We start from the raw sequence: 22,650 nt of genomic DNA, 5'->3' as shown, positions 1-22,650 counted from the left end.
AACTCCTGTACCGACAATGTTAAACTGGCCCTTTCGATGTACCTTTTCTCAAAATCTGCTGTAGATACATGCTTAATTTGTTTTGTGTAATTAAATTATACCTATCTGATTATACTGAAATAAGCTTTTGAAACATTTTGAATTTTAGAGTAATTTACAGAATATTTTGTTAAGCATAGTAAAATTTAGCACTTTCCTCACACACACACAATTTTTTTTTAAAGTTTATCACAAAAAGCTCATTTCAGTAAATATCAGGAAGCTTAATAAATAAGCCATACAATTTTTAGATACCTGTGAGCAGTAGTTTCTGAGAAAAGGTACACCGAATATAAACAATCACGTTTGGAGAAAAACGCGTTTTTAAGCAAAAATCCTCATTGATCAAAGCAGTCAACTGACAAACTAAAATTAGATTTTTTACAGTTCTAATTTCCATAGAGAAAGAATGGTATTTTTAGAAAGATAAAAGTGTAGAGAATTTGAAAATGCAAAAATCCGAAATCACAATTTTTTGAAGATTTTTGGGTTCTAACACCCCCCCCCCTTAAATTATTAGTAAATTCAGCAACAAAAATGCAGTTAAAGGAATTGAGAAAATTATTTTTGTCCTAAAAACAAGGAAACTTGAAGCATTTTACAAATATTTAGATAATACCTCTACAAACTATGAAATGTGCATTGATGCTGCTAAAGACTTTGTAGAGTCATTATGTTATTTTGAAGCACGAGACGTAAAAAATGGGCCATGCCGTCCCCGGGACTCAAGCCCGCAACCTCTCGAATACACATCGAGCATGCTTCCAATTGCAACACGAAGGCATGTGGAAAGGGGGAAGGAAATACAATATAACTTAATTAATTACACAGTTTGTAAGGTATTCCATGCTATTCAATCAGCTATTTTGTTTAAAGTCTTTGCCATAAATTCTCCTTTCATGAATTAGGCTTTGTGTAGATTAAGCTGAGGGTTCTAAATTTTTTTAAGCTTCTGGCAACAGCGTCTTGCGGACAGTATTCTTGCCATCTTTTATTCAAAAGTTATATTTCGGCTTCAGCATCTCGCTAGCATCTAGCCCATGTTTTAAAAATACGTGTCGACTAAAGAGCCAGCTTAATTTAGTCTATATGTGCAGCCTTAGACTATGTTATTAACATTTGAATTTAATTATTATGTTAATTTAAATAGCCATAAGTAGTGAAAGGTTCATATGTGGCTCAAGTTGTACCTGTTCTGCTCAACTTAGGATTAAATAAAAATGTTATTTTAACCATCTTCGTTATTTTGTGAGTTGTTGAAGACATAACATTAACTCGCTATTTGTATAGAACTTTAACTCTTGTTTCCAAATATAACAGGAGCTCTACAAGTTCTTTAATCTAATACTACCATTATAAATTACTTCAAAGTTGTTTTTATTCATCCTAACTATGAATTTTATTTGAATTTTTCAAAATTCTTAAGCAAAACAACTAATAATTCTCACTCAGTAATGTGGATTAAAAAACTCTTTCAAATAAAACAAAAAATAAGGAATTCTAATTACCAATCAAGCATAGCTTCAGCAAGCCTTAATTATGCCAGAAGTTTCTTTATGAAAGATACGTTGACCAACATCACAAGTACATTATCACAGGTGATCTTAACGATTGAAAACATACAGCTTAAAGAACTCATGAACTTCGGCATCTTCAGCAGGATAACGCCCGATCATACAGTGCTCGCATTTGCCAACATGCTCTGCAAAGTATACAAATGCTTTCCTGGCCACCGTACTCTCCCGACCTGACGCCGTTCTCGCTCTGTATTTTGACTATCATTTTGAAACAAAGATCACTTATTGCTGCTTGCTGTGTCTGTCTATTTTACACATATCATCACTTTCTGACCACTCCTTCTTGGTGTTGCATTTTCAATGTCGAGCAGTGTATATACATATATATATATATATGTGTGTGTGTGTGTGTGTGTATAAAGCATTTTATAATTATACATATCCTATTAAATATCTAAAACATTTCTAAGCACGTACTTTGTAAATGCACAGCCATTTTATTATTTGATCTAAATAAAAGAAAGCATTTTTCTTTTCACTTGAAGCAGAACAATCTCTACCTATAACAAAAGAAAGGTCTGTGTGTCTTTCATTCGTGATGAGCGTAAGCTAATAGACCCAGGGCTACGAAATTTAGTATATAGGTTCATCTAGACAAGAGCCAGTGCACCTCGAAACGATTTTTTTCAAAATTCGAATCAGTTTTTTTTTTTTTTTTTAATCTTTTCGATTTAATTGCATCATTTGAATAGTTTTATTCTTTTAGAAATGTGGTTTTGGCAACAGTTTTTCATTCAATTGTATACTGGACCGCTGACTGTTGAAAATCAGTACCGTTGCCACCGAAAAATGAGGGCGATAATTCTGTGCAGTTTTTAAACTTAATGTTTCTCTTGGATACTGGACGTTTGTTGAGAGAAGGCTATGGGAAGTTGATTAATTTATTTATTACGATAATTAATTGTTGTATTAAGGGATATTGCTTATACCATTGTGATTTTGTTACATGTGATACTTTTTTTTAATTAGTCCAAAGGGGCTTTGTGCCTGAAGGACTATTGTTTTCATTTTGCGTTGAATCGCTATGAACGGCGAATCACTTTTCAAACTGTTGCCACCAAATGTTAGAGTCCTGCATTGTATTTGAAGAAATTAAATACTGCTGAATGTGCATAAATGTATATATGTTTCTCGCATTGTGATAAAACAACGGTATACAGAGCCATCGAATTTTGAATGACGTAATCCTACTGCGAATATGGGCATGTAGAAGACCAAATTTGAAATTTGGAATTTGTTTTATTATTGACTTCATATTTTGTAAAACTTTAATGAATTTTTGATTAACAAACTCAACCATTTACAAGCGAGCAATGGCAACACTCTACGGGGGGGGGACCTTTTCATCTCCAGCGCACGGAACTGCATGTGTATCGGAAATTCTAAAGATATGCTCATTTTAAAACTATTTTGCGACATTTGTGTTGAACTCAATTTTATTGTTTAAGTGCAAAGAACATGATATTTAATAAATAAAGGTAACACACAATACGTTAATAAAAAACGTCCCTGTCAACGTAATTTAAAATCTGAAATCAGATTTTTTATTTTCATTAGTTATTTTTTGATAAAGTTGTTCTACAGAGTGAAATTTTGCGCAGTTTTTAAATTTAGCTTTTTGTGTTCCCTTCAGTCATTAGAAGGCTGGCAGCGTAAGCTGCTTGTAACTGAATAAAGGTTAAAAGGTACAAATACTGTTTAATTGCAAACTTGAACTATATAGTGTTTGAAAGGAAATCCATTAATATACTTACCTATATTCATGCACTAATATTTTTTTTGTTCACAAATGTTTCGAATTTAACAATTATTTAATAATTATATGTCGATAAGTTCAAGATGTTGTACTTTATAGAATAATAATATTTTCTAGGACAATAGGATTATAAATGCGATAGTATTATAGTATAACGTAACGAGACTTAAGCTTTAGTTTAAGATGAGAAAAAGATATTATAGTTAGAGAATTTTTAAGGCTGCACTGATGCTATACTATTACTATAATAATATATTACACAAATTTATAAATTTATCGTCTTTCTTTTAGTTTATTTAAAATATTATCCTTATTTTAGAATAAGTGAAAATACATTTCATTTTTAAAATAGTGAGAGTCGAAATTTTATAACACTTAATACTAAATAAAATTAAAAGTTTGCCGTTTTTTTTTTAGTCCAAAGGGATTTGAATCCCGAAGGACTATTAGTTTCGTTTTGGCATTTTGCGTCGGACTCATGTCAGTTCACTTTTCAAACTGTTGCCACAAAATGTTAGAGTCCTGCATTATATTTGAAGAAATTAAATAATGAAAAATCTGCATAAATGTATGTATATTTCTCGTATTGTGATAAAACAACGGTACATATCATCGAATTTTGAATAACGTAATCCTCCAACGAATATGAGCATGTGGAAGACCAAATTTGAAATTTGAAATTTGTTTTATGATCGATTTTCTATTTTTTAAAACTTTGACGAATTTTTGATTAACAAACTCAAGGATTTCAAAGCGAGCAATGGCAACGTTGTGCAGAAAAAACATTTTTATCTCCAGCGCGTGAGTCTCTGTATCGGAAATTCTAAAGATATGCTCGTTTTAAAACTATTTTGCGATATTGCTGTTGCACTGGATCTTATGGTTTAAGTGCGAGGAACATGATATTTAATAAAGAAAGGTAACACACAAAATGTTAAAAAACGCCCCTTTGGACGTAATTTAAAATCTGAAACATTTCAGATTTTTTTTTTTTTTTTTTTTTTTTTGTTTTTGTTTTGTTATAGCATAGCTGATTTTTTTGAGGCATCCTGTAACATTAACCGGGACAATCCATGTTATTTCTTTGGTTGTCACCATATTGACCAAAGAATTAACATTTTAAAATACCTTTGTTTTCTTGACTTTCCTATGATTAGAAGTATAAGCTTTACCTTTCTTTCATCGTTTGCATACAATGTTTCTGTTTACGCTTCTTGACTACATTGTACAGTGTACACTGCGGAAAAAAAGGGGGCGGGCCAGTTCTATATCTCTCATTCTACTGGGCTGATTGACGAAATTTAACTTTCGTTTTTCATGTCTCGAAAGCGTGACTTAGAATATGTATTAAATTTATATATACCATTGTTCTAATATAGGTATTTGCCACAAAATTGGACTTTTTATGAAATGACATGCCAATTGTTTTCCATCTTTCCATTCTACGTTTCAACTTGAGCCAAACAGCCAAGTTTTGTAAAAATCGCAAGAGTAGTTTTAAAAAAAAATAAGCTCTCAAAATTCTAGCTTCTCAGTGTTAATTGAATTTTATATATATTTACTAATATCTCTTTTTACTTCCTTGTACGAAGTAAAAAGGAAGTATTGTAATCGCGAAAAGCTTCAGGCAGCATACTTCAACGAAAATATCCACTTTCACCGCTTTCGAATGCAATTTAACGATGTTTTTGGCGTGATATCTGTACGTAAGGACAGAATAAAAGACTCTTTTCCTCCAAAAAAAAAAAACTAAAAAACTGCTTTAAAATGAATTCTGAAGACAATTTTTCGTGGCATCTGTACGAACGTACGTACGTACGTATCTCGCATAACACAAAAACGAGTAGCCTCAGAACGTTGAAATTTTGTATATAGGACTACAATAACATGTAGATGTGCACCTAGTATTTTGGTTTCAATCGGCCGCGCCAAACGTATATAAATATATTTATAAATATATCCACTCTGTTACCGGGCTCAGTGATCTCAGTTCTTTACTCTTATATGTTTGTAAATTTTACATTTTTTTCTTCAAAAATGATTGAATTATGTTGTTCTTATCTTCCAGTTAAATCTGGTTTTTATGCCTTCCAGTTTTTATGCCTTTAGTAAACCTGTATGCAATATTTTTAGAATTATCAACAATTTAAAAGTTGTTTAAGTGACGCTAAGCCTATTTTGATGGCGGCCACTGCTTGTTTACATTTGAAACAGCTGAGTAGTGAATTTGTTGCCAATCTAGAGAAACGTAGCTTCGCAACAACAAAGATAAACGCCTTTATTTATTATTGCGATTTAAATCATGCTTAATCCTTTCTGGAATAATTCTTAATTCTTTTTCGAGGAAATAAGTGTTTAAGATTTACTTCATTTTTAATAATTTAATTTTTAATAATTAGTAATTTTTAGTAGAGATATTTTGAGTTTTTATGTATTTTTGCCTTGTCGCGAAGTGAGAACTGAATTAATTGAATGAGAAATACTCAATCGTCTGTGAAAAAGTGTTTCTTTTTTGTTTTGTTTCCTTAATTTCTTTTATACATCGTTCTAGCTTTATTATAGTACTTGAATAGAACATGTGGCAACGATTAGATAAATCTTTAAATGATACAAATTTTGTGCATTCTGATTTATAATATGAACGAAATATAATACTTTTAAGTGAACCTAGCGCCAGAGTGTTGCTATGGTAAACAAATAGAGAGAATTTTAAAGAATGCACTTATTTTATTGTGGTTTATGCGCTGTCGGCGAAGTAGATATAATTAAATCCAATAAGCTTAAACAAAATGCAAGAAAAAATGCGTATAATTTAATATTCCGTACAAGGAAGTCATGTGGTGTACACATCAGATTTTTTTTTATTAAACTTATTTGATTCTTCCTTTCATATTTCCAAATTTAGTTTCATTCCAAATAAAATTCGTCTATTTTTTATGATTTATTTTTTTAATTTGTATTGTTAAACAATTTTTATAAATTTTTTAAAAAATATTCTGAATTATAATAATAAAATTTTTGGCATCTTCTTAAAGTAGATGCATTTCTAGACACACATGCAAAAAATTATTTTTGAATGAGTTTTTTATTCAAAATTTCCTAAGATATACGTGAATTTACATTTTGGCGCGGTTAGAAATTTAGCGTATTTCTTATAAGGGATAATAACGAAAATGGGGTTTGAGAACTTTATTAAAATCATTTTTAAAAAATTATTTTTTGTTAAAATTATTTGAAAGTATGAACGATGAATCTTTTCCCGCTCGTGGACAATGAAAAAATGGAAAGGAAAATAGGTTGCTATAAATTTAGAAGTTCGCCAAGTTCTTTTCGCAAACTGAAAAAAAAAAAAAAAAAAAAAAAAAATGCGCCAATGTAAATTTTTTGAATTTCTCCATAAATTTCTCACCAAAAATTACAAAATTTAATATCTAGACATAATTTGTGTCATAGAAACTAAACATTGAAAAAAAAATTGGCATGTCATTTCAGAAAAAGTCCGATTTTGTGTCAAATTCCTATTTTAGAACAATGCTGTATATAAATCTAATATATATCCTAAATCGCGCTTTTGAAACATGGAAAATGCAGTTTGAATTTCTTCAGTCAATGCGGTTGAATGAAAGATAGAGGATTTCCCCCTTCCCTCCTCCGCAGTAAGTCTAGGCTTTTTACAAGCATGGAATGGAAGAAGAAGCTTATTTAATTGATAGATTAAGCTATAGGCTTTAGAAAAAAAAACCCTTTTTAGCTAAAACAAAATGCTGCCATTATGCGCGTTAGATAGCAATGTTTAAGATACAAAAAAGTTTTAAATTTTCTCCTTGAACTCGCAAAAATTTAAAAAATATGCATGATATGTCATGCACTCAACACAGTTAAAGCGTCTGAGTACACTTTCCTCTATCTAGCATAGTTTTATTAAAGACTCTTAAATTAGAATAACTAAGAAATCTTTATTTAACAAGTTAGAGAGTTTGCTATAGAAAGAATGCAAATCAAAGTTACAAACCTTCTTTAGAAACATTTAAATCGAAGTGTTGAAAAAAACGAACTTGCAAGAAATTCATTTAGAAGTTTTAAGTAGCTTCAGGCTTATTTATTAGGCAATATTATCAGGAGTATATTCCATAAAAGAGGGTAACATGCTGAAAAGAATGAAGCACAAATACGATGTAAGTAAAAAATCTTTTTAAAACTTCTTTGCATCTAAAAAAACGTAGCTAGAATCCTCTTTCACCAATATAGTATATCGTTTGGTGTTCGTTTGTTTTTGACGTTGCCAAGTTTCATTATGAAATATTGACACTAATTTATTCTAACAGTGTATCCTTACGTCTAATAGCAATAACTACAAAGATTAATTTAAGAATATAACCTCTATCAATAATATATCTTATATTTTAGCATTATTTTAGCTTGAAGTATTCGCAGAACTTCCTGTTATGAAAGATTTGAATATTTGTATTTAAAAATACGATTTTTGAGCTGGGAAAAGTAGACTTAATAATTGATTACGTTGTATTAATGTCGTAATTGTTCTTCCTGTTTTCTTTTCCTAAACTAATGACATGAGCTCTCAAAACGTTTTAACCTAACGCAAGATACATTTCCAAAATAGATTATGTGGTTCTTTAAAGTATAGCTAAAATCCTTATGGAAGCATCGCAATCTGAAAAGTATGTCTTGTGGGAGAGACTCTTGTAATGCAAATATTATCTTTCTATTGAATTTGGCAATTTTTTTTTATGTCCATCGCAGCTGGGTTAATGAATTGGCATAATAAAAGCATCTGCGTCTCATTTGCTATCATTAATCATGATATAAAATTATTTCCGCCCACGTTTATCATATAAAGTAATTCTTAAAAGCTACCATAAAAATCATATAAAGTCTTTTCTTCATTTTCCTTATGTTAAAATTCTAGCTACTATATTGAATTTTAACGTACACAGCGTTTCTTTAAAATGCTGCAGATAGATTTTGCATAGGATATTTCTCGACGCTCGCACACATATTTTCCCTGACCGCGTCTACACTGAGTTACTGTCAATGGTCACCTTTGACTGATGCTCCTTTTTTCTCTCCAGACGTCACAATTCGCCATTTGTAGCTATGGGCACAGAGAGGTGCAGTGCCACTATGACCTGCAATCGTATGGTTGGCGAACATTTTGCGATGTTATGCCTTCCTCCGTCAAAAATGTCAGTTACCGAACAATGTTTGATGTTGTCCATATCCGTAATCGTAATTGACTCGAAGCCTTTCTCTCTCTCACACACGCAAACCCGAAAAAAATTCATTAATAACGTGTTTCGCATTCTATTTTATACTTTTGAGAGATGAAGAAACTGTTTTTACGCGGTTTTTCCTACTCATAACTCTTATCTTCTAATTAGACTCAGATCTTACTGAATACTTTCCCTATATATTGAAACTGGTGATTTATATTTTCCTTTTGTTCACTACATTGAATGTTTTTAATTTTTTTAAACACGTTTCTTCATTCTTTACCTTCAAATTTTTGTTTTTCCATAAACGACACTAAATGCTGCATTCCATGAATTAATTAATTATGCAGGTATAATAATGCAGCATAATGCTCCATTAATAAAACTAAAATTTAGTAGAGTTTGTAATTCTGATTAAAATGGAATACAAATTTATGTAAAAAACCCTAACCTGAAGTCGAATACTGTATCGTTACACAATTTTGGCATTTGAAAATATTGCTGTTTTGAAAAAAAAATATGCTGAAAAATACCGAAATGAAAATGTAGTTTATATCCCTGAATAAATATTTATAAGCAGTGAGCATGCCTGTGACACATTTTGCTTTTAGCATTTATTGTTTTATTTTCAAAAGCCATTTATTATAATTTTTCTTTTTGAAATAAAAAGATATATATGCATAAAATTTTTAATAATTTATTTTTGTGATTTTTTATTTATTTATTTAAGCTAAGAAATTTTTATGTCACTACATTCGAGTTTCTAAAACATACTTGAAGTTAAGAAGTGTGTATTCTTTAAAGCCCCTTAAGCATTTTTTCCACTTCGTCGATGTAATATGCCTGACGAGTTTTAACTGAAAATGCCAAACTCGTTTTGTAACAAAACCAATAACTGAGCTTTAATCACAATGCTTACTCTAAGTTAACTACATTGTAATACAAACAAAAACTTCATTTCATTTACGAAATTTGCAATATCCTGCCAAAGATTCTTTGATGACCGAAAGAAGAAGTGGACCTAAAAGAGCTTTTAATTTCATCACACAAATATAAACGTAAAATGTTTTATTGTTTTAGATCAATATATTGTGGATTTTAAGACGCAATGATACTGATATTTTTTCATTGCCATATTGTAAGTGGAGTTCTCTGCATTAAATTGACAATTTAAAATGGTAAAATAATAATACGTTGTGGGGAAAAAATACAGTAACTATAAATAACAGTGTTATACTTTTACGCGCAATCAGACCCGTTAAAAAATGCATAAAAAGTGTCTGTTGACTAATAAAGTGAAATTTTCTATTAAGTATATGAAATAGTGTTTACAGAAGGAAAATGGTGCTGCCATCTATTTGTCAGTATTACAGTCAATTGCAATTTCCAAAAATTTAATTTAGGTGCATTTTGACATTTGTTATTTAGGATACTTATGTAACTAAGAATGTTCATAAATTTAATGCTTCGTGTTTTAGGGTTTTTATGCTTTTTAAAGCAAATATAATTGAATTTACGAATATTACTAAATTTGTAAAATCATTTAAAATTCAATTAGTTGCTTTTCGATTAATTTTATAATTAAAATGCTTCGAGGCACACGTAATTAATTTTAAAATATGATCTTTATCACTCTGTTAGTTAAAGAAAACCGTAAATTAACTAATAGCAAAATTATCTTCTTAATATTGTATTTTTTGTTTGCAACTTTTAAAATTATAATGCTTATAAATAAATATTATCTTCAGTCTTCTTAATTTTTATGTTATCTAGATTCTTCTAGCAAGTTATAATGCATTTACGTACAAGATACATTAATTTGTTGAATATTTTATGTAATTTCACTTGATTGTTGCATTATAAATGCTGCGACCTGATGTTGAATGAAATATAACGTTTTTAAATCTAAAGGCTGTTAGCTTGACTCGCGCTAAAATCTCTGAAATAAATAATTATATGACTTCTTGTCCATAAAACTCAAAAACTGCCGTTGCTCTAAATATCTTTATATTTCTAAAGATAAATACATATCTTTAATAGATACATATATCTTTAATAAATATAAATATACTTATAAATATAAATATGCATATAAATATAAAGATATTAGGAGAAACTGCTATTTTTGAGTGTTGTGAACAAGAAGTCATATAATTATTTTATTTCATACACTTTAATGCGAATCAAGATAAGAGAACTATCCTTTACATTAATTTTATTTAATAGTTTATTTTATTTTAAAGTTTTTTTCGTTTTGAAATTTATTAAACATCGTTTTCTGTACTTATTAAACATCATATGTTTATTAAGCAACTGTAATTTCATATAGTTTTAATTAAATTTTGGGTAATCGATTATTTTTGGAAATTCTTGATGTTTTATTTATATTTAAGATCTGATTTTAATAATTATAACCGTAACAATTATATTCTCAAATATAATCACTTTATCAGTCAGCAACGAGCGCCATCTATTAATGAGACGTTACACCAACCCTTTTTATTAAGTGGATTCGCGGAATGTAGTTTTATGACAGAGATTTGTGCATTAAAAATAGCATTTAAAAAATATACCACCCTAACTTATTTCGTATTTAGACCGCAGGCTATAATCTCTGTAATATTCAGTTTGGATGACATAAGCAGTTGTGGTAAAAATTGCCATATGCTTTTAAGCATTTTTCAGAAGACATAAACTATTTTTAATATGCAATATAATCAGAAAGTTATTAAAATCACTAACAATTCACAAATTTTCAATGTTAACTGCTACGATTTTAAGAACTTATCCTTGTCACACCGCCTTGTCACTTAATGGAATTTGCAATAGTTTAATTGAAGTATCAACTATTTTCCAGCATTGAAAACTTCACTGATTTCGATAAATGGCACTCTATATATGTCCCATGTTAATGTATACATTTCCTATTAAAATTTTTCTACAAATTAATGGTATCCCTATTGGCACTAACTATTCCACTATTATGTATAACACGTTTCTCTTTGTTAAAGCATATAATTAAAAAAAAATTCTATAAACCAGAACTTTCTAAATTTACCTACAGGTATAAAGATAAAATGAATGATATTACCATTTACAATGAAATTAAAAAACAAGATATCTATACCAAATGCTTTATACATAATAAAATTAACAAAGATAACACCAAAGCATATATTATCTTGACCCACAAATTTACAAGCTCAACAGTACTACTTTATTTGATCAAAGAACACTTTTCAGTTTTCCAACAATTAAACTAATTAATTGAAATTCCAATATTTCCAAAAATATTGCTAGTACTGTTCTTGATTAAGACAAAAGAATAAAAATATTTATAATAACAGCAATGAATACAAAAAAGAGCTTAGTTTATTAATTAAAACAATAAAAGATAACAAATCCAAAAATTATTTTCACCACCAAAATATTGATTTTCCTGATAAGTTATTCCTAAGCCATTTATGGCGGTATAATTTGGATGAAATTTTCTAAATAGAATTCGGCATTCTTATCAAATTCTAAAGGTGGTTATAATTTAGATTAGACCGTTTAATAGTTTTCCATCTCTTCTGTTAACAAAATGGCCTACTTCAGCTTTCAGAAAAGCTCGCTTGAGTATGTTCTGTGTTCAGTAAAATTTGACAACTTTCATTTTCTGCCTTTATTGTCTTATAGCTTAGCTAGAATTTAAAGCACTTTTTCTAAATTCCTGGTTTAGATTCTTTATATCTGCTCACAACTTTGCTCGCGGTTTAATTGCCACGCCACTTACTGCATCACAATTTTTTATTTTTAGACCGAAGGCCTTAGCACGCAAGACCTATTAATTTTAAAACAGTATTTGATTCGATTTACTTTCCAAACTGTTGCAACCAAATATTATCGCCGGGCATTATATTTAAAGAAATTAGATAATGAAGAATCTTCCTGAATGTAGGAATGTTTCTCTCACTGTGAAAAAATAACGGTACTTAGAGATACCAAATCTTCAATAACTTAGTCCTCCACTTTAACATGGCCGTCTTGAAGCCCAAATTTGGAATAAGGAATTTGTTTAATTATCTATTTCATATTTTATAAAACTTTAACGAATTTTCGATTAGCAAAATAAAAGATTTCAAAGCGAGCAATGGAACACTGTACGAAAGAAAGACTCTTTTACCTCCAGTATGCGAGACTTCGTATCGGAAATTTTACAGGTATGCTCTTTTTTAAATTATTATTACAACGGGGCAATTTGCCCAGATGAACTATAGATTACATTTAAAGAAATTTAAAAATGAAGAATCTGCATAAATGTATCTATGCTTCTCGCATTGTGATAAAACAACGGTACTTAGAGCCAGCAATTTTTAAATACGGAATATCTTCCACGGAATATGGGCATCTGGAAGCTCTAATTTGGAATTTGAAATTTGTTTTATTATCAATTTCACATTTTGTAAAGCATTGATGTGTTTTTTATTAAGAAACTCAACTATTTCAAAGCGAGCGATGGCAACACTGTACGAAAAGAAAAAAAAAAAAGAAAAAAAAAAAAAAAAAAAACTATCTCCAGCGCGCGAGACTATGTATTCGAAATCCTAAAGATATGCTCATTTTAAAATTATTTTGCGATATTGCTGTTGAAATGAATTTTTTGGTTTAAGTGCGAAGAATATTATATTTAATAAATAAAGGTAACATACAAAGCGTTATAAAAACGTCCCTTTGGGTGTAATGTAAAATCTGAAAGATTTCAGATTTTTTTTTAGCCCAAATGGCGTTAGCCCAGAAGGGCTATTAATTTCGTTTTGGCATTTTGCGTTGGTTCACTGTAAATGTCGGTTCACTTTTCAAATTGTTACCACCAAATAATAGAGCCGAGTATTTTTAAAGGAACTAAATAAAGAAAAATCTGCAAGAATCTGTGTGTTTCTCGCATTGTGATAAAACTACGGTACCTAGAGCCATCAAATTTTGAATCACGGTAATCCTCCACCGAATATGGGCATCTGAAAGTCCTAATTTTGAATATGGTATTTTTTTTATTATCTGTTTCATATATTGTAACACTTCAACGAATTTTTGATTAAGAAAGTCAGTGCCTTCAAGGAGAGCAATAGCAGCACAGCTTTTTTTTTTTTTTTTTTTTTCTTTTTAGTCCAAAGAAGCAATTTGCCCTGAAGGAATATTATTTTCGTTTTGGCATTTTGTGTTGGTTCACTATAAATCTCCTAGTTACATTTCAAATTGTTGCCACCAAATATTATCTCCCTGTATTATATGTAAAGAAATTAAATAATGAATAATCTGCATATATGTTAGTATGTTTCTCGCGTTGCGATAAAACAACGGTACCTAAAGCCTTCTCATTTTGAATAACGTACGTTCCCACCTGACTATAAGCATTGAAAGCCCAAATTTGGAATTTGGAATTTGTTTTATTGTCTACTTGATTTTTTTAAAACTTTAACGAATTTTTGATTAAGAAACTCAGCTATTTAAAAGCGAGCAATGACAACGCTCTACGGGGGGGGGGGGAGAATCTCCAGCGCGGGGAGCTGTGTATCGGAAATCCTAAAGATATGCTCATTTTAAATTTATTTTGGGATGTTGCTGTTGAACTGAATTTTAAGTACGAAGAACATGATATTTAATAAATAAAGCTAACCCACAAAACGTTGAAAAAACGCCGCTTTGGACGTAATTTAAAATCTGAAACCCTTCAAATATTTTCTTTATATTACTGTTGAATTGAATTTTATGGTTTAAATACGAAGAACATGATATTTAATTAATAAAGTTATAAACAAAACGTTAAAGAAACGCCCCTTCGGGCACAATATAAAATCTGAAAACTTAAAGATTCTTTTTCTTTTTTACCATTCTTTCCTTAGCCCAAAGGGAGTCAGCTCAGAAGGTCTATTAATTTCGTTTTGCGATTTTGCATTGAAAACTTTAAATGTCAGCCCACTTTTCAAACTGTTGCCACCAAAAATTACAGCCCTGTATTATATTTAAAGAAATTAAGTAACGAAGAATCTGCATAAATGTAGGTATGTTTCTCGGACTGTGATAAAACGACAGTACCTAGAACCATCAAATTTTGAATAACGTATGTTTCCATCCAAATATGGGCATCTGGAAACCCAAAGTTGGAATTTGTTTTATTATCTATTTCATATTTTGCAAAGCTTTAACGAATTTTTGATTAACAATCTCAACGATTCCGATGAGAGGAGGCAACATTCTGCGGAGGGGGTATATTTTTATCTCTTGCGCGCGAGACTACAGTATGTATCGGAAAATCTAAAGATATGCTCATTTTAAAATTATTTTGCCTTATTACTGTTGAACTCAATTTTCTGATTTAAGTGCGGAGAACATTATATTTAATAAATAAAGGTAACCTAACAAACGTTAAAAAAACGGCCCCTTTGAGCGTAATGTAAAATTTGGAAGCTTTCAGATTTTGTTTTTGTTTTTATTATTAATATTAACCCTTTTAAAATTTTAGTAATCCTTTTGCATTACTTAGCACGTGTTAGGCTTAACAATGGTCATTTGGTCGAATCAATATTTTTTCATTTAAAGATTTTATTGCTCAAATGCAATAAAACACAGTTATTTTTAAGAAATAACACAGTCATTTTTTTAACGATATAACTGAAAGTATACAAGTAATATAAAACCTCTATAGCTAAATCATGATAATTCTTATAATAGTACTTAGGTTTTTCACATAGCACATACTTCTACTTTAGAGCCTACTGCGATGTCCATAGCTGAGTTTTACAATAACGTTTAATTTTTATTCCATATCTTATTTATTTATATTTTTGAATCATTATTATAATCATCTCTATTTTGTAAAGCTCAAATTTTTTACGTCACATAAATTGCGGTATTGTAAATATTATACAAATATTTCAGTGAAATATTACCTTGATATTTGCATACATACTATAAAAATATTCTATAAATATGCTATGAAAAGTTTGGAGTTTATGTGAATGCTTGCAGTAATTCGGAGTTTATATCTCAAGCACACGCACTGGAATACGCCACCCCAGAAAGAATTTTGACTAAAGCCATAAATACATTCCTGAGGGAAACACTTAGTATAAGAGTGGTCATAGTTAAAGTTACTCTATTAAGACCTATGCGGAGTCAGCTCGGGTAAGTCAGTTTCGGTGTTATATGGTCCATAAAAAAATAAAATTTAAAAAAAAAAAAAAAAAAAAAAAAAAAAAAGACTTGTTCAAATTACGAGCACCAGGTGAGAAGAGGAAGCATAGAGAACAAAAGCCACAAATAACACAAACTATAAACACAAAACTTTATTAAATCACAGCATTTGTTCAATGTGCATTCCATTTGTGCAAAACACACGTTTAAAGCGTGTTATAGAGCGTTCAACAATAGCACGAAGAGTTTCTCGATCAATTTCAGTAACCTGACGTGTTATTCTTGCTTTCAATACAGGTAAAGTCTCTATGCTTCTTTCATAGACACGACCTTTCAGGAATCCCCAGAAGCAAAATTACCACGGATTCAATTCCGGAGATCAAGGAGGATAGGCAGTTAAGAAACTTCTCGAAATTATGCATCATCTCCAAGTGGGTGCGAAGCAGACCCTTAACTGGTTCGGAAAATGTGAGGTGGTGAACAATCTTTTATGAAGACTAATATATAAACATGCAGGAATGACTTGCTGCTGAAGAATTTCGCAATAATGAGCATCCGTGATAGAAAAACCTTAACGAGCACCTGTGATGGAAAGCCTCTTTCCTTAAGTTCCTCAAAACCTTCCTCGAGGAAAAAGGGATCAAGAATGAAATTAATGGTAAAATCACCCCCTACAGTTATAAGGTATTTCTCCTGCCTTCTTGCCTGCCCTCGTGGTGTAGTGGTCGGCGCGCTCCGCGTGTATTTGAGAGGTCCGTGTTTCGATTCCCGGAGAGGGCATTGCTCATTGTTCATATCTCCTGCTTCGAAATAACCTAATGTCTCTGCACAGTAACGTAATCAAGATTCAGAGACCGGTCATGCACAACATTAGAACTTGCAGTTCCTAATATGCAAGAGTTTTGAATGTTAACTGCTCAGCCTAGAGTAAAATGCGACTCATCCGACTACAAAATATTCCAAAGCGGCTATTTTGGCCAAAAGAAGGGTAACAAAATCAGTATTTTTGACCGGTTGGTAAGAGGCAGCTCCTGCAGAATATGGATCTCGTAAAGAATCACTTTACAATCGATCGCAGCTCCTTTCGTAATATCAATGTCGGCCAAAGAAGAAACAAATTACAAGACACAGCTCGAGCACTTGCCAAAGGATACTGGGAGCAGGATGCTCTTTCGACCACGGCAACAGCGTCTTCTTCTACAGTTTCATTTAATTTAGTAGGTTTCGTCCTCTCCCTCGTAGAAAACACAACTTCACAGTCTCTTCAAGTTTAATAATCATCTTTTCCAAATCCTGTCTGGACGCAGGCATTTTTTGAAAAGCTTTCAAAAGTCGATATTCTCGCAGTATAGATGACAAATTACTGGTTTTCTAATGAAACAACTTAATCAGTAAAGTTGTACTTTCTTCTCTAATATTGTGGGGAGGAAAGATTTTAAAGGATTGATTATGGCTTCTTAAAATGCTACAAATCTGCTTGTCTGTCCTTTCTACATTTGTCAAATGATAATTCATCTGTCAAATGATAATTTTGAACTATCATTTTTTATTGCAGCTTTTTTGTTTTCCTATGGACCATATAGCATACATACCATATTTAAATGAATTAGGTCTATCATAAAGGGGCCTAAATAGGTCTAAATCAGGGCCGGATTGAGACTTAGACACTAAGCACTTAAAAGATTTTGATACCCCCACATAATATATTTACAGTATATAATATCTTTTTTTTTTTTTCTCAAACTTCTCCTCTCTCAATCTTGGTTTATCTGCACTATACATTTCATGATAAAACTAGATGGAGGAATTTGTATGGTGCCTCCTTTCGTGAGTTTCAAGCACCTTTTGGGTACTATCTATTTTTGATGTCCTATCCTTGATGATGACGTGATTATTTTTCTTAACAGTAAATCCAGTTTTAGTGTAAATAGAGTAACTTTGATCATAATAACTAGTTACTTTTTGTGTTTATTTATCAACTGGTGTAAACTAAAGTTTACACCAGCTGAAAGTCAGAATCACTTTATTGTCTCTCTTTTTGAAGAAATTTTACCTTATTCTTAGCACTTTTCACCGTAAAATATTGCAGCCTAAAGACTAAAATTTTTTTCAAAATATATTGTAAAGAACAAAATAAGTATTCATGTTTAAATATATGTAATTCCATCTAAAAAGAGTGTTCCTAAAGAAACTGCGTAAAAATTGAATACATAAATAAATAATGAAAACGTGATTAAGTTGATACAGAAATGATAATTCATTAAGCATTATTAGTTATTTTCAATTTAAATTCTGAAATAGATTATCCTGATTCCTACAAAACTTTTTTTTTCCGTTTGTTACCAAGTCTCTGACTAATTGTTACGGCATTTAACTTCGGACAGGTAATTAATTATGCCTCGCATGTTCTAAGCTTTCGCAAATGTGTGCGTGTACCATAGTAAGGGATGGATAAAATGGAAAAGTTCTTTACAACAGCTCTTTATATAACATAAATAAGATTATTTCAGCAGGAAACATGAAAGACATGTTCAGTGTTCTGCTCAGATGTCAATCTTGTTATTTTGTGATTTCGAACACCTTTGCAATATACCTTTGGCATCTTAGTTATCAAAATATTTTTCTTTAACCATCATTGATTTTCACAACATCATCATAGATAATTACAATTATTAATTACAGCTATTTTCTCATTAAAAATATTTGTTCTGCATATTTAATCCTTCAGATAAAAATCAGAATACACCAATAGTTGTGGTACATTCAAATTACATATTTAGCAATATTACTTCTCTTCAACAACAGATGGCAGCACTCATAGGCTTCTTGTGAGAAATTATTTTAATTCCTTGGAAACATCAATAAAAAGAAATTAATTAGTAAGCATATTTAATAATTGGATGCTTCTTAATATCATTTTATAACAGTGGAAAATACTTATTTATGTGCTGATTTTTTTCAATTAAATTTATGACGGATGTGAATCGTTCAGTTTCAGTATAGGCAAAAAAGAAGTAGTTGTGCTGGTCACGTCGAATTTACGATAACTAGACGAATCTGAGAATATGAGAAAACAGTGATGAATGAAGTGATTTTTATTGCTACAAAGTTTGCGATTTTAGGCAAAAGTGCTTCGCTGCGCCTCTGTGTCGCATAGTAGAAAGAAACAGAACAAAGGTCTTAGAATGAATTACCTCTAAATTACGCTCTTTATTCCAAACTCGATATAATTTACTTTTGTGAAGTCTTCACGCGAACGAATAAAACATTAGAAGCGAAGCTTCGCGGAAATTTTTCTTTCGACGCTCTGTAGAGGGAAGATAACAGATATGGCACTGTTTTAATGCCCAGCATTTTCATGTATTTCTAGAAATCTAACCTATCCTACGGAAGCTTTACTTCACTTACGTTTCATGATAAACATTTTATTTTGATCGAATATGAAAACTGGTGCCATCGATAGGGTTGTTGTCAATGGTATGCAGCATTCAGGACGACAGGCGAAAAGAATACCTTTATGAAGTACCTGGCTATAGTAAACACTTGTCGTCCGATTGCCATGTCTGGATATTTGCCGTCCGGTTCCCACGCGCTACTGCTGAGCAATGCTGCCCGCTGTTTGGTTTCAATATCTTTTTGCCTGCAGGACGATCAATCACCATTGTTTTCTTTGACCGATACACAACTTTTTTTTTTTTTTTTTTTTTTTTTTCAGCTGTACCTTATTATCTGGAAGGCTTTCCAAGCTCTTTAAGCAACACGTATGTCAATTCCAAACTCTTGGGCAACAGACATTAAACTATATCTTTTTTCAAGCGTGTCAATCATTCTACCTGCTGTAAAGGCGTCTCGATGTTTTCTTGTAATCATACTGCACGTACAATCTCGCTTTTACTTGCAGAAGAATTCCTGGAAATGCGCCTTCTTTTTTTTTATAAATTGCCTTACTCTCTCAAAGTTATCGCTGTGCCTTTCGTCCTGTTGTCACTTCTACTTCATTACTTACAATAAGATTTTATGCTCCCAAGAGATATAATCTGAAATTTTATTTTCATTCCTTTGAAACTGTACTAATTGTACATAGCTTAAAAAGAAATTTTGTTTTTTGCGTAGTCCAAAAGACGGGTAGCAACGGACAAAATGGAAATTAAAAATATGGTATTAAAGACAATAATTAACACGGATATTAGTACGTCTTTTCATGTACACTTCGTAACTCTGTAAGTTTCCTTTATTCCTCCTCTCATAAATGCTAATGTGGAATTTTCCTCCTCTAAATTTCAGGCATTAAATGTAGAGCAAGAAAGCAGGTATACATTAGTAAATACTGTCAAGTGTCTCATTAACAACATAATGGGGTATCTCGGTATATATGTATGCTGGGGATTCCTGCAACTACCACTCAGAGAGAATGATATGCAAATAAAATGTAAATGAATTAACATGGGGGGATCTTTCGGACAAGTGTCCAGCGGATCCATGCATTAAGACGGCCCTAAATGCTGCACTCGAAACAAAGTTATGAATCATTGCACTTGTAAGGGTTGGAAAATATTTTTAAGAGTAATTGAATTTTGTTTGAAACTAATATCTCAATGTGGTAAGTTTTAAAGCCCTGATGTTTCAGGTAGAGGGAGTATTCGACAGATCTATGCGCAAAGACAAACTTAGCTATCAGTCGCAGTTTGGAGGCAGGATATTTTGTCTTTGTCTATGTGAACATTTAATTTCGAAATTTATCATGAAACTTTTCAAACACTTCATTTTCAATTTTTTTTTAATTCGAAATTTTCAATTGAACTCTAAGCATATTCCTTCCGTGATCTTTGATAAATTTAAAATTGAACTAAGTGAGGATTAGTATCTTAAACATTTGTTTGCTGCTTTGAAGGAATTTCCTTCTTTCCATGAACCAATTTACTGATGGTTCAATGAACTGAGGAAGCAGCAATATTATTTGCAACATGATAATAGCTTTGACTCCTTGTCTGCTGTTTCTACTGATAAAAAATCATTCTTGTAGAACATAAATTAAAAAACGGGAGTCATTCAAATTATGCTAAAACTGATCACTGGCTGATTGTCTTCTCGATGAGAAAGCCTTGCAGTTACTGGACAGCTGTCAATTGCACAAAGACTGGCTCAAGTTGGCTGGTGGAAAAAAAAAAAAAAAAAAAAAGTGACCAAAAAAATAAGACGAAGAAAACACTGTTTTTATTGTCATAATAAGTGAGTAATTTTATCTGTAGAATTATGATCTAAAATCAAAGGCCTATTTGACGTACGAATCTTTCCTACTGATGATCCTCTCATCAAAGTCGATAATAAATCGTAATGTTGAAGGGGATGAAAAGATGTGTTTATTTTTCCTTTAATCGGGATGTTAATAATATGATGCTAGAAGGTCAAAGAGCTGTGACTAATGATCTCTATTTAACAAAATGCTTGCCTAATATATTACGGAAAAAAAAAAAAAATAGAGGATCAAAGACTGGATTTCAAAAATTCCTGCTGCATCTTGATAATGCACCAACACCGTTTAAAGAAAAAACGCTCTTTAGTCGATTTAGGAGTATAATGTTTTACCCATTCCTTTTGTAGTCTAAATTTAGCTTCATGTTAACTTCGCATATTTGTAGATTAATATCTGATTCACCTGAAATTTTTCTTCTGGCTTAGAGGGAATTTATTGACAGGATATAAAAGAATAAGTGGTGAGCAGTACATAAAAGATGTTTTAAAGATGAGATAATATTTTAGGAAAATGTAAATGAAATTATTTAAGATATTTATTTACTTTAATGTAAATTTTTTTAAACGCTCAGAATGACTCTCGTACTATTAATCCTTTTTTTCGCGTCTAAAATATACAAGCTTTCTACATTCAAAATCTCTTAGAGAACACTAGTTAGAAACAATGGCAGTAAAACGAGAAATTGCTCCACTTTAAGAAATATTGTTGCAAGTTAAATTGAGAAATACAGCTTTCCTATCTGACTGCTCTTTCACTTTTGCTGGTAATACATTATTTACCCAGTGGGAACTTGTAACTCAGCTATCTATATAAACAATGAACTTTGAAAAGACTATAAAAGGTTTGATTTTGGTCCTTTGAAGAGTCTTAGAGCGGTGATGTTCAAAACCAGTGTTTATTTTGTTTCCTAAAGGAGTGATCATTTTCAAAGTGGTTGCCATGAGATTTACAGTGCTTGTATGACGTCGTTAAACAAAGTAAAAATGCATTATCATGTAATATTTATTAACTCATTTTCAGCTATTCAAAGATGTATTACTAAAATTGTAAGCAAAATTTCTCGCTACTGAGATAGCGTTGCGCTTTGTACAGTAAAGACAAGAAGAAAAAGTAAGAGAAGCATGAAGTAGAATAACTTAACATAATTTATTCTGATATGTATAAATATATACATTATGATCACAAATCATTTATTAAACAAGTCTGTACATCACAATTACACTACTTAGAGAAATTCACAGATACAGTAATTGTACTTTCAGCAAGGTGCTTTCTTGCACTACTAATTTCTTTTGTAAAGATGCAATGAAATCTCATTATTGCTAAATAAATAACAGCACAGAAACTTGAAGAAGCAGTTTGGTACTGTCCCAATTGACGATCTACCGAATTTCGTTAGTTAGCTAATCAATTTTATACTAGATGGCGCCACCTCTTTTTTAGACTATTTTGTTTGTAAAAGCAATGTCTATGCTTATCGTTTTCAGGTTTACATTACAAAGAGTTGAAATAAGAAGCAAATGAAATAATTTTTATCTTTAACCACCAGCAGTGCTTAATTGATCTCTCTAAAATTTATTACCTCTCTTTTTTTCTAATATTGTGCTTACAACATATTAT

Source organism: Stegodyphus dumicola, chromosome 1 (assembly GCF_044657685.1).
Source record: "Stegodyphus dumicola isolate Sdum_Otavi_A_Nest chromosome 1, ASM4465768v1".
NCBI classification, from domain to species: Eukaryota; Metazoa; Arthropoda; class Arachnida; order Araneae; family Eresidae; genus Stegodyphus; species Stegodyphus dumicola.
This window is presented reverse-complemented; position numbering follows the sequence as displayed.